This window comes from Alligator mississippiensis, chromosome 8, assembly GCF_030867095.1.
Source record: "Alligator mississippiensis isolate rAllMis1 chromosome 8, rAllMis1, whole genome shotgun sequence".
NCBI classification, from domain to species: domain Eukaryota; kingdom Metazoa; phylum Chordata; order Crocodylia; family Alligatoridae; genus Alligator; species Alligator mississippiensis.
In genome coordinates this window covers 82637826-82650911 of record NC_081831.1, presented here as the reverse complement: position 1 = coordinate 82650911, position 13086 = coordinate 82637826, and the positions used below count along the sequence as shown (strand labels likewise).

The window sequence follows — 13086 nt, the reverse complement described above, 5'->3', positions numbered from 1 at the left end:
TGGGATGCTTTAACTAAACTATAATTGAAGTGCCCCAGCAGCCATTTTTAAACCTGTGGGGGGCTTATACATGTGACGCTGTGGCAATGCTCTTGTGTTGTAATTGAAACGGAGCAGACCCGATTCATCTAATTGGAGCACGCGTAAAGGCAGCCGTTGTCTCCGGAGAAGTCCAACCTCTGCTTTTAGTCGAGAGCGCAGATGTTGGGGCTCGGCCCTGATCAGCTCTGACATTTAGCATTTAACCCCCCCCAAATTGACTCCTGAGCAGGTGTGAACTGAGGCTTTTTCAAAGGCTTATCCCTGGGTTGGGTCTGACCAGCTTTTCGGTGTCTGTAAAGACCCTGCCCTGATGCAGGCGAGCCCTGGCCTGGGCATGGTGTGATGGAGCGTTTCGGAGGCCAACGGTATCTGCTAATGTGAGCCGCGCAGCATGGGTCTCCAGCGCCTTGTTCTTGGAAATGGCTGAATTAATCTGGAATAAACTTTCCAAAAATACCAGCATGAGTCAGATGTCCAGCACGGGAAATTTCAGCCCGAAGGGCGGCAGCTTGGCAAAATCAGAAACAGATGAAAACAGCGTCTTGATGGTGGGAAGTGTTGGGCAGATTTAACACCCGGGGGTGGAGAGCCTGAGTTTGAGTGAGGCTCGGGGGACCTCGCGACACCTCACTTCCACCGACAGCCTGGAGACCATTTGCAATATGAATTATTCTCCCTCTTTATTGACTGGCAGCAGCCCCATCCCCACGGAGGCCAGAGGCGGTTGCATAAAGGTTGGGTTTCTGCGCCGTTGCAGGTGAGGCAGGGCCTGAAGCCGTTGCACGTACTTCCAGCTCACGAAGCACATGGGGAAATAGTTAAACTGCAGTTACTCTATTAGCTTCCGAAGCAAAGTTCTCCAGAGCATGACAGCCTCGCAGAGGGAAGGCTATTAGCAGTGCAGAGTTTGAAGAGTTTAACTGCAGGCACAGGAATTGCTGATTGACTAGAGACAGGCATGGCCATCTCTTGGGCTGCTCCGTGCCAGGTGGAGGGTGATGGCTTCACTTGCTAATTCCTTCTCCGGGCTGTCAGCTGCAGCAAATCTCCCTCTCTCTTCGGGACTCTTCTCCCTGACTTGAAGTGAAAATTGGGCCTGGGAAACTCAAGAGCGCTCAGCTGATAAGATTTAACCAGTGCCCTGGGGCTGCGGTTTAATCTGGACTAGGGATGGAAACCTCGGGCACCCGCAGTGTTTAGACATCTCTGCGTAGCGGGCTCCGATCCAGCCAGCCCGTCCCCCAGAGCTCCCGGCCCTCGTCCTTGTTTCGTTAAACAATCCAATGTCACCTCAACTCCGCACTCTCCTAGACGGTGTTGTCCCTTCGTGGCACCCGGGACCCGGCGCCAGGCCTCGTCTAGCACCTTTCCTCCGGCCTGGCTGGTGCAGAGAGTTGCCCCCCAGCTGCTCCCCTGACTGCCCCTTGCTCGCATACACGCAGATGCTGCCAGCGCCGGACTCGAGCGGTCAGTTATTGTGTCCGGCAGAGGCTGCGGCTCCTACCGCAGGTGGCTGTAGTGAAACTGGCTGCGTTCTTCTGTTCCAAATGCAAGGTATTTAATGAGGTGGTTTGTGTCGGTGAAGTCCTGGCATCCCATGGCGCATGTCACCTGCATCCTGCAGGAAGGCTTGTTCTAGCCCCACTCGGCAGGGCCTGCGGGTTTCACACGCCACGTGAGAGAGAGAGAAGCGCTCCTGGTTGTAGCCGTAGAGGTGGTATCTTTTATTAGAGCAACTAGATTTTTGCAAAAATAAATTCTTTATTTGCAAGCTTTCAGGCACAAGCACCTATCTTCAGGCATAGGAGAAAAGATTGTAGAAGTTCTGCTAGGTAGAAATGAAAGGTCATATTTCATAGGGGAGTTGAAGGGGTGGTGAAATCTCCTGTCTGGAACAGTTCACTTGATGACTGACTGCAGTAATCAGGGGTCTCTCTCACTGAGTGGGGCGGTGATGGCCAGGATTCGGGTGGTTTGCATCGAGGGCTCTCGCAGATGTTGCCTTCAAACGAATCCAGTCCACCGGTCCTTGTCCTTCCAATGCTAAAAGCATGTTATTCTTCATGCCGTATTGCAGACCAGATACTGCTTTAGCCCGATCTGCAGTGTACATTTGTGTCTGGCTTGCTCTGAAAACAGATGTTCGACTTGGGCATGCAGTTTTGCAATGTCACACTCCTACCTGTAAGCTGAGGCTGAAGGCGTGTAGGAAAATCAGGGAAGAAGAGAGGGGCTTTGCATACAAACATCTCCACGTAAGCGCCGCATATTGTGCAGCTCCTTGAGCTTGTGCACAAATGTATGGGTCCTTTTAAAATGCAAAGCAGAGCCCATCCGTTTCATTGCTGCACAGTCTCTTTCCATCTGGCAGTGGAAATAACTTTAGGTGGGTTTTTAATAAAGAAAAACATCTTCAGATGCAATGTTTGCACTAGAATAACTGTGTTCTTTTAGGGAGGGATGGAGCAGCGGGAAATGGCAAATACAGGTAATAAAAGAAAATGCAGTAGTTCTTCTGAGCTTTGTAAATCCGATTACATGTATTCTCCCAGCTGATTCTCTTGAAACCAGAGTGGAAATGCAAATGGTAGAGCATTAATCTGCCTCTGGGAGGAGGATTGGTGACTCCTGAGCCCTAGACACTGAACTAAGAAGTGGGCGATGGCCCCTGGGGCCGTGCTGCTGCTTCAGGTGCCTGGCTGCACAGATCCCATGTGCATGGGATCTCATTCCCATGAACAGCAGTACATTTCAGGCCTCCACCTGTATCCCCTCGCCCTCCCGGCGCTGGGGGCCAAGGAGATGGAGCGGGGTGGCCACAGCTGTCGCTCGGTTTCTCCCTGGGTGCGGTGGTGTCAGCTGGCCGACACCGCTTTCTGCGACAGCGTGCCTACCTGTGGGACTCCTGTCTCTTCCGCCCTAGTTATTTTGCTTTCCTTTCCACTGCTCAGGTTGATGCACACCGTGAGTGGAGACCTCGCGTGCTAGGTTAACACACACGGAGACCAGCATGCTCCCAGTATCGGGCTCTGGGACTGGTGTGCACTGGTGATGCTGACACCAGCAGCCCTGCACTTCCTGGGCCTCCACAGCGCTCGGTGCCAGGGGCTGGCACCCCTGCCAGCCCCTGGCAACATCGAGCCTCTTGCCAGACTTTCGACTACGTAAAAAAAGAATAGAGCCCAGTTATAAGCTTCCCGCACCATTCAGGCGTGCCATGGCTATGTGCAAGGTAAGATTTGTGTGGGGGCTGGTCGCGCAGGTCTTGAAGTCGATGCTTTCTGCTCCCTGCCCAGGGCTCCGGTTCCCAGGTCACCGAGGTCTGTCCTGAGTCCAAGCCAAGCCCTGCGAACTAACTGAGATTTATCTGGTGAGATGGGGAGGGAGCAAGAGCGCACTTTGGATACCGGGATGATGAGGATCGTAGCATTTTGTCTGGATTATTAGTGATTCCTAAGGGCCTCAATCGGACGAGCCCCGTGATGCTGTTTGTGCACGTATGAGCAGTGATGTACCTGGATAAATGACTGTAGCGGACAGCTGTAGAAAACACCTTGAAGTCCTCTAGGAAAAGTATTTTTGCGGACAAGAAAACTTGGTGGCTTCCTGCCTATTCATTATTCGGAGAGCTTGTGTAGTCGACTGGTACTCCTTCCCTGCATTGTTTGGCAGTGGAAGCTGGTATCGGCCTGGAGCGTCCTGATAAGGGCTAATGTAAAAGAAGAAAGTCTCGCTCAAGCGTGCGTAGCTGGGCCGAGGACGAGTGGCTCGAACTAAACTGGGCTGAGCCTCGGCACAGAGAGGGGAAGGGGGGCGCAGTCTCCAAACGCGAATGCCCAACGCAGGAGGCTCCGGGGCTGGGGTGAGTCGAGAGGAAATCTGCGGAGGTGGGAGATGATCCATTATTTTCACGCTTGCACGCGTGAGGAGAGAACTAGCTCACGCTTATTTGCAGGCTCGTGATGAGTTCACTGTTGGACCCCGGCACCCTTTGGCCGAACTCCGGTCTCTTGTAGGCCTGCTCCCAGTTCTGCGGTGGTGACTGGGAACAGGATCCAGCTCTCTGCACCCGATCCCAGAGGGCAGATCAGACGTGTCTTCATTGAAGTCGGAGGAGTTAGTCTGCTGCGGGACTGGAAGTGAGCCCTTCATCCTGTCGACTGAATTAATCACAACCTGGGGATCAAAACAATAGGACCTGTTCCTGCTCAAGGCGGCTCCCATTGGGATGGCATCAATATTAGGCGCTGCCAGAGGATGTCACCAGCCGTCTGTCACGGGAGCTCCTGTTAGCTGTGCAAACGCGGAGGCAAATGAGTTGCAATGAAATGTTAGGTGAGTAGAAGGCAGTTATCCTCACGGCAGAGCGGCGAGGCACGATTAAGCCCTGCTCTCCTGGGGTCGCAAGGGCTGTTCCCGGGAAGTCGGGATGTGGGGATGAAGCATTGGTTTGCCCTTTGGAGGAAAAACAAGGAGGGTCAGAAACCTTAACTGCAGCAAGATAAAGGTTTTTCAGCCCAGGCTGTTCTCGGTGGTTTCCATTTCAATAAAATAGACTTTGAATGTTGTTTGCTCAACTCCAGAATTAAATGAAAGAGCCAGGAGCACACGTACAGGGTTGCAGAAGGGCTTAGGCTGGCTTAGCTGCTCTCCCTGAAGTCGGGTCAGTCTTGGGGGGGAGCCGGCAGGTTCTTGCCCATGCTCATCTATTTGATTCTTTTGTGGTTCCCCCCCCCCCCCCCCCCCCCCCCGGTTATCTTTCGGCATGTCAGAAAACTCTGATTTTATTAAAGACTAGGGTTAAAAGCAAGGACAAAGAGGGGATGCACGCTCGCCGAGCACTGGATGCCTGAAATAGTGATGTCTAAAAGTCCAGCCCCTGCCGTTCTGCCGGTGCGCCCCTGCAAGGGTGCGGGCAAAACCCAGCAGGGTGCTCGGAAATCCTCTCGCCCTCCACCTCCCTAGCAGCATCACGGCTTGTTTTCTGCCTTGGTGTGCTCTCCAGAAGCCTGCTCTGCTTGTGTTCAAAGCATAAGCTGTCACATGTTGTGCGCTCCGAGCACTCGCTTTTCTTAATGACATACAGGTAGGAGTAGTCAGCTTCACAGCAAAAATGATATAATTGCTTACAATTGTCACCCAGGCCTGGCTGACTCATGCTTGCACTTCTAAGCCTCGGAAGATGCAATTTTCCAAAGCAAATCTCTGTGCGTTGCTCTTCTGAACCGTCTTCAGCGTCCATCAAATTAATAAACGTGCCGGGCAGGGCGTCAGCAGCTCGTTAGACTGTCGGCTCCTCGGCGCAGGGAGCCCGCCATGCCCAGCGCCTCGGAGGGACCTCGAATGCCGCTGTGAACTAACTGCGGTCATTATCGAGCTCTTCAGCGTCGCGTGCACGTGTCTCGGGCTCAATTCCACTCTTATTTCCGCCAGCGATACCTGCAGGCGTTGATACCTTGCTTTCCTAAGGCAGAATCTGACTCTGGAAATATGAAATCAAATTAAAAAACCAGGGAAATGCAAAGGTTCAGAACACAACGGCCACTTGGGATGGATTCTGGCTCTGCCTGGAACAGCCTGTTGGGTTTTGGGCATGCTAAGGTGTAACGATCGTGTATGAGTGGATCCTGGCCGTGCTTCGCCGGTTTAAATGTGAATGAGCTCTTTCTGCTTCTGTGGATTTGGAGCAGCCTGTCTGAGAGTGGAGCCTCGCTCCTACAGCTAAGAACGGCACAGATCTGAAGTGTGCTTCTCAAACTGGAAATCCCTACTTTGAGCGTTGGCCTCGTTGTAAGCATTTATTCATGTATTCAGTACAGCATGCTGCCATTTTGGTAAAAGCAGCAAAGCACCGAGGGGAGAGAAGCAAAAAGCCACGCATAACCATGCAGCACTGGGAGACGGACCGCTTAACTGTGACTCCTTGGAGGATTCTCGTTTAAACTCTATTTATTAACGAATCCAACTTAAATATGTTAACAGTTAAAGGTGCATCCACTCCCCTACAATATACGCGTGCTAATCCCAGGCACCGTGCACATTGCTGTATGTTTTGAGGCATTCGTGCTATTACCTGCGCTTCCATGCTTGCAAATGCATGCGCCGGGTGTTGGTTTTTGTCTCCTCTGGACTGTCCAGCGCTGGATCCAGGCATCGGCAGCCAGTGCCTGCGTGAGGCAGCGCCGTACAACTGCCCGTGCGCGTGACTCGGACCGACATCAGCAGTTTGCAAGGAAAACAGTTTTTTTCAGGCTTTTTTGTGAATCAAAAATTCAAATGATATCTCTTGTTTCAGCTCAGCCAACGCTTACACAAAACGCTGAGTGTTGAAACTTAATTTTACACATGATATTTTTAAAATGTAAATACTTCATTTTCAAATGCAGAAACTGGCTGTTTGAATTTTTAGACTCGTTTTAAAAGACAAAAAACAAAATGTGGCAAAACTGTCAAATATTCAGAAATGGGGGCTTGTAGGATTAGTTTTTTGGGTGTTTTTCCTCTGGAAGAATTTTTGTGTGACATCTCACTCGGTTCTCATTGATCTGCTCCTTCAGTCATGAGTCAAGCTGAGGTGGACGCTTTTTTGGGGGAAGACCGGGGGAGTCCTGGCCTGTATTTCCCGGCTTCTGGGAAGACCGAGAGAGCTTCAGCGCTGTTGTCATTCTGTACGTTAGCTTAAGCCCGAAATAGCACGTTATAGTCATCCCCGGTGCTTGGCATTTTACAAGCTGCCAGTACTTAGGGTTTGTCTTGTATTTAGAGACTCAGTTTTATCTGCAGACGTGGCCAGCGATTGCAAAAGGCTTCAGCATAGCACAAAGCGAGCCCGTTCGAGCCTTGGACATGTGTTATTTAGAGCGCGGTAAGCCTTGCTGCGAGTTGGGAAGTGGTCTGAGCAGTCTCCCGGTGATGCTTACCGCGCGCCAGAGCTGGAAAAGTCCTAACTTTGCTGCACTGCAATGGCACCTGTTTTAGACACTAACACTAGCATTTTAAGTGCAGCGAATGTGTGCTAAATGTAATGTCTAACAAGGCCCTATCGTGCTCACAAGCCTGTAGACCCTCCACTCCTGTGCTGCCCCCTTCACGAGAAATGTGAGTGTTCTTCCACTTCAAGTCTGTCTGGAAAAAGCGTTAAAATATTGCACGTGTGGATTTTAGTGCAAAGTAGGAGGAAAAGTGCAGCATCTAGGTCTAGTTCTGCACACCCTCGCTCATCATACTTTTGTCCTAAGTTAGTTGTTTCTAACTTTCTGTGCTTGAATATTTTAGTAATAACTGCTTTCCTCTGCACCATTCGTTCTTCTGAGACCACTCCAGTGCAGAGCTGTGAACTGAGGATAGACCTCTAACAGTATTGAAGGAGCAAACTCTGCATCTCACGATATATTTATGTTGATATGTCCCTCATTTGCTTAGGTTAATCTTCTAGGTTTGTGTTTAATTTTTTGGGAAGAGAAGGTCTTGGTGGGAATTCGTAGATTCAAATGCAGTCCATCGACTCTTGCTTCCTCTTCTGGATCCTGGCTTCCCAGCGTTCAGGTCCTGGATTTCAGCGCTGAACTGGGACAAACGTTCCTCTGACGCGGGCTCTTGAACAGGAGCGGCGTGGCAGGCGGGGTGGAAGTGGTGCCTCCTCCGTGTAGTCTTTGTACTCCAGAAGCGCGTACTCCACATCTGGGATGCAGATCGCACATCTGTGGGCTACCGAAATTAGCACAAGGGCTGTTCTGGCTTCAATGAGCTTCTGGGACCTTGGAGCCAGGCAATAGAAAGTACTGCCGGCTCCGCCACCCTCCACCTTCTCCTTTGTTTGTGTGCTTAGAAACACGATTCCTCTCTGAACTCTTCCCTCTCTCCATTTATGTAACCGTATCTGAGGAACAATACCTCCGCCTCTGCAAGCGATCCGCTTCTTCCCTTTCTTGCACTGAGCCTAGCAACCTAAGGCCAGCAGTTGTACACCAAAGTGTTTCTATTTACTGCCTTCCCTTGCCGGTAGTCGTGCCGTACTGCCTTGATCTGGCGCATCTCTGATCGATAGCCGAGCTAGCTTATGCCTCTGCAGTTATTAATTTGGGTCTCTTTCCTTCAACCTTTTGCTGTTCCTGAAACATTGCTAATGCAAGGCAGTCGGCAGAGTCCCTTTCCTGCATCTGTAACGCTGCGCTCTGGGCCCGCCATAAAACAGACTGTCGCAGTGGCCTTTTGTCTCGTGTCAGGACTCTAACAGGTAAATCAGGACAAAATAATTAAATCCACCCGGCAGTATAAAATGCCCATTTTACACTGCCAAATGTCACATGCATCATGCTGGGATGTGTTAATGGCTGCCGTCAAATGAGTCTTTTGATCTGTAGGCGATTGCAGACCCGGTTAAACCTGACGGTTGCAATAGCCACCGTTTTTCCACGGTAAGTGGAAGGAACAATTAAACTCTATTATGTGCCGAGGCTCTGGAGATGACAGAAGTGATCGCTGAAGGTGCTGGGCCGTGCGACGAGTCTGAGCAAGGCGAAATCACACGGGCGAGTGCTCCTGGGACTCCTCCAGAGCCCGCTCACTCAAACAGCCTCCGTGGCTCACTGTCTCAAAACATTTAAATGCAAAGATAATATTTTGAGTAACTTTTTAAATAACAATCTCTCTACAACACCTAAATAGCAATAGCTTTTCTTTGAGGAGAAAAAAGTGGCGCAGAAAGGAAGTATCTTCTTTTTCCAGACTTCTTCAGACAGAATACAATTTCTGGGTCTGATCCTGTGCTGAAGCAATGGGAATCCGCAGTGTGCAAAGAATAAAAGTCCAAGCTCTCTTTGAAATAAACTTCTGTGCCAAGTTTTGCTTTCAATTTGATTGGGGAGGGCAGTCGTGAGTACCTGCACTGAAGTCAAATGAGCTGTTAGACGCTTGTATTTGGCCAACGGTAGGGGAGGGTAGTGCCATAAAGCAGTGGTTCTTAACCGGGACACCAGCACTGCGGGGCGTGCAAACGTGGTTCACAAGATGAACCCAGAGATTGCCCGTGTGAATCTGTCGGGTTACAGGCATTCTGGCACGTTGTGAGCTTTCTGAGTTCTTTGCAACGGGAGCATTGCTTGCCTATATTTTTCTCTAGTCAAAAAATGTATGAAAATTGAGGTAGCATGGGGGGCCGGAGTAATGATGGGTGCCGTGAGTCTGAAAAGGTTGGGAACCAGTGCCATGGAGATGAACTGGTCCAGAGGGGAATGAGCTTTTGTAGGCAACAGCCTACGTCACCTGATGCTAGGAATGGACCGTCTTCGCATCTGACGACGTAGGCTGTTGCCTCCGAACCCCCGTGCCCCTGGACCAGCTAGTGTCTGCGGTGCCACCCTGCCTGCCTTCTGCCCCGTGTCTTCAGACTCGCGTGCTGACCACCCTGGATCTAAATCGGGTAACCCTGAGCAGAATCTCTCTGCTCTGCATACGTGCTGTGTGTGCACGTTACCAATTTAGGGATGCTCTCTTTCAGGGTTTTAAGGTTTTTAATGATTATTTTCTGATAGGATATCGTTCCTGCCCACAACTGGAAAGGATGCAGAGCAGTAGCTCTGACCCAAGTAAGCGTGGTTTAAGAGGAGCGGTGCTTGAATGCTTTTGAGCCCACCTTGAGATTACATTTATTGAGGCTTTATTGGAATAGTCTCTCTTGAGACCAACAAAATTACTGACGTGAATAAAGATTTCAGAATTGGTGCATCTTTGTGTCCAAAATAGCCTCTAGTTATCTCAGATTAAACCAGCAGTCTGTGTTCCTCCATAAATTCTGTGTATCGCCATTTAATTTCTCTCTTAAACGAATCCCCTTGAATTACAACAGAGTTAGAAACTCCACGGCCGTGGCTTGCCCACAGCGATGTCAAAGAATTTTATGACTTCTGTAATAAATTGTCCTAAATATGTCTAGCTTAAAGTGCTTGTGGCAATTTAAATGTTTAACAGTGAAAATATGTTCTTGTTTAGGGAAAGGAGGAATCTGGACCAATGCTTTCAGCAAATGCATCATGCTGTCATCCAGATGTGCTCCTCTTCGTAATGTAAGTACATGCTAAAAACCAAAGCGGAGTTAACTTTATTTATGAAATGATTCTGGTGGAGGCTGCGAACAGCGAGGCAGGATCATTTATCACGGCAGGCCTGGATCAGTAGGGAGCTCCACGGTGCGGCTACGTGCTGTACCCAAGACGTGGAAAGTTTGCAAAGGGGCGCACGAGAAGCGGGCAGAATTGGAAAGCAACAGGAGGGAGGCTGGACAAGGGAAAGCATAAAACTGTGCTTGGGTTGGTGGCGACACACGTGGTTTAAACGCAATGATGTTGGCTCCCTCGCCAAGAGCAGAGGAGCTTTGGGGGTCATAGGAGATCTTCGGAAGAGAAGCTGGACGGGCCTCTGGGCTGGTTTAGCAACAGCAAATCTTGCAGCCAGCAGAAGGGTGGGGAGAGGATGCCAGCCCCTCCGACCCGGCGGCGTAAACAGAGCTACCCAGCCAGGGCGCCTGCTGGCCTGTGCAGTACACCAAAGTTTTAAAAGTCTTCTTGGCCGCGGTAACAGGGCTGCTGTTGATGGCAAGCTGGCACGGCTGCCGAGGGCCTGGATTCTCTCTACTTGCTACGAAGGGAGAGAGCAACTGTTCTCCCTTGCTGCAGCAGTCGGGACATAGCTCAATGGATTCAAATGACAGCAAAACAGATTTAGATTAAAGCTCAGAATAATCTCGTGCAACTTCAAGAACAGTAGGGACCAGGGGATGAGCTGCCCAGAGAAGTTGGGAAGCCTTCAGGAGGGGGCTGGGTGGTTTAGGAGCAGCACCCTGGTCTGTGCAGGGCGTTGGACTGGGCGTTGAGGCTCCTTCCAGCCCAAGGCTTCCATGATTCGACTCCAACCTGTTGGAAGGGGACCAAGGAAGTGTGCGTGGTGTCTGTTACGGTAGGTGTGTCCTCTAGGAAGCTTGTGATTTCTGCAGGACACCAGGCACGCGATGTGCTGCAGAGCTGGAGTCTGCTCTCTCTGGCACTGTGGCTTTTAGTGTCCTGAATACCCGGCTCCTTGCACGACGGCATTTGTCTGCCGCGGCCCGGTTCTGCTTGCTGGCCATACTTCTCTCTTCCAAAGGGGTTATTTAATGCCAGCGTTGCATTTCTCAGTTCATACTGCACTCACATCTGGAACTGTGCCACCATATCGCATGTCTCTGCTCCGAAAGGGGTCAGGAAAAAGGGTGTGCCGGGCCAGTTTCCGTGGCTTCAACGACCAAAGCAAGGTAGCCCCTGAAAGGTGGCATTACCCTGTTGTAAGAGGACAGTGCTACCAGATGACACCTGGGCACCTTTTTAGCACAAGCTTACTGACCTCAAGCATTTTAAGCACTGGAAGTTTGTGCCAAACCCAGGTCAGGGATGGCTGAACATCCAAACTGGAGAGGATGAGCTGGATGCAGTTCCTCCTTGGTAATCCTCCAGTGCAATTGCTTACTGCGTCCTAATCCCCCAAATCCATTCGTAGTGAGAGCAGCTAGGTTACTGGGGCGTTCGGGAGGGCCTCCTTCAGCACGCGCAGCCTTTGTTCACTGGTGATCTGCAAGAGAAAAGCCACCGAGCTTGCCTCGCGGGTGCTGGGTTCGCCAGGCAGGGAGAGACACGTCTGCTTCCGTGGGGGAAGGTGAGAGTCTGCCAGGACGGCGGAGACCTGCAAGTCTGTGCTACCCAGTCTCGTTTTCCAGAACAGCCATGCTTTCTGCAAAGGCTGGGGAGCTGGATGTGAAATACGTGGCCAGGTCTGCGTGTGTATCATGTTCCCTTTGCTCCCTCGTGACTGTGCGGACCGCTGGAGCACTGGGTTCGAGGCTGCAGAGAGCCACCGCGGCCTGGTGTGATTACTTTTCCATCTCCCCCCTAGGTTTTGTGCCCCCCTCTAACACTAATTGAAAAAGAAGCACTTCCCCAGATACATAACTGGTTTCTCTGATGAATTTGATAATAGTTGCTGTCAGATCTTCCCTTTGAACTTCCCGGTTAATTTATCTTGAGGAAATATCAAGTATCTCTGAGACAACTAATCCAAACATTCAATTAAAAAGGCAAATTTAGAAAATATCTGCTTAAATATTTTATTAAAAGCTGGGATGACATTAGCAGAGGGGGGAAGCCCTGCTGTAAAACGCGGCTGGGTAACCGAGATGCCCGGCAGGGTGGCGATCCCTGGGAGAGCTCAGGCTCTGAGCAGGGGTTCGGGTTGGCGATGCTGGGGTGGGTTTGTCAAGTGGCTGCCAGCACGGGCTTTCTTCTCGGTCCATCTCTGCAGCGGAGCCCAGATGCCTGCAGGCTGCTGCCCACAAGAGGGGCCGGCTCTGGGCCTGGGGTCTGCTCGCCCCGCGGCGCGTGCAGGTAGCCTGCGCCTTGCTGCAGCCACCGAGGAGAAGGCAGACTCCAACCCTGTCCTAGCTTGTTTTGGGGCGGTCTCTTTGAATTCCTCCTGTGGATCTTTCCTCCTTCGAGAGGATTAAGGTTGGACATCCCACGGGAGAGGAAGTGTTGCCGGTGCTGTCGCAGCCACCAGCGTCCTCTCTTCCTCCCAGCGAGCGTGGTACAGGACTTTGACGGGACTGCACAGCAGGGCGAGATGCAGGGGGGAAGCAACGGCAACTTAGTGGGTGAAGCATGGGGGAAATGATGGTTTCTGTGCACCGATGAGTACTCGATCCAGGTGTCTAACCTAAATCCGCTCTCGGTCAGTTAGTGACCTTTGTTCCTCGTTACCCCAAGAGATGCCCTGGTGAACAGAGCATCTCCGATCCCTTGCTGCGTCCCCATAATGATTTGTAGGGGCCACAAGATCCCCGCTCAGCCTTCTCTTGCGGAGAGGTCCAGGGCCCTCGGTCTCCCCTCATCGGGCTTGTCCTGTAAGCCCCTGACTGCATGAGTGCCCTCCAACGGGACTGGAGGCAGGGATTTGTCTTGGAAAAGCCCCGTGAAAGGTTGGTCTCTCTCCCCCCTTCTCTCTCTAAACCCAGACTTATTT

At 51.2% G+C, this 13086-nt stretch overlaps 1 protein-coding gene across 6 annotated transcripts in view; it reads left to right on the top strand.

The window, feature by feature from the left end:
* Positions 1–13086, top strand: part of HTR2C (5-hydroxytryptamine receptor 2C) — a 370182-nt gene that overhangs the window by 115846 nt on the left and 241250 nt on the right. For all 6 annotated transcript variants that reach the window (XM_059732933.1, XM_059732931.1, XM_059732934.1 and 3 more), the window contains exon 2: positions 10033–10106. The gene's annotated coding sequence lies outside the window, so the exon portion shown is untranslated. The remainder of the gene's footprint in view (positions 1–10032; positions 10107–13086) is intronic.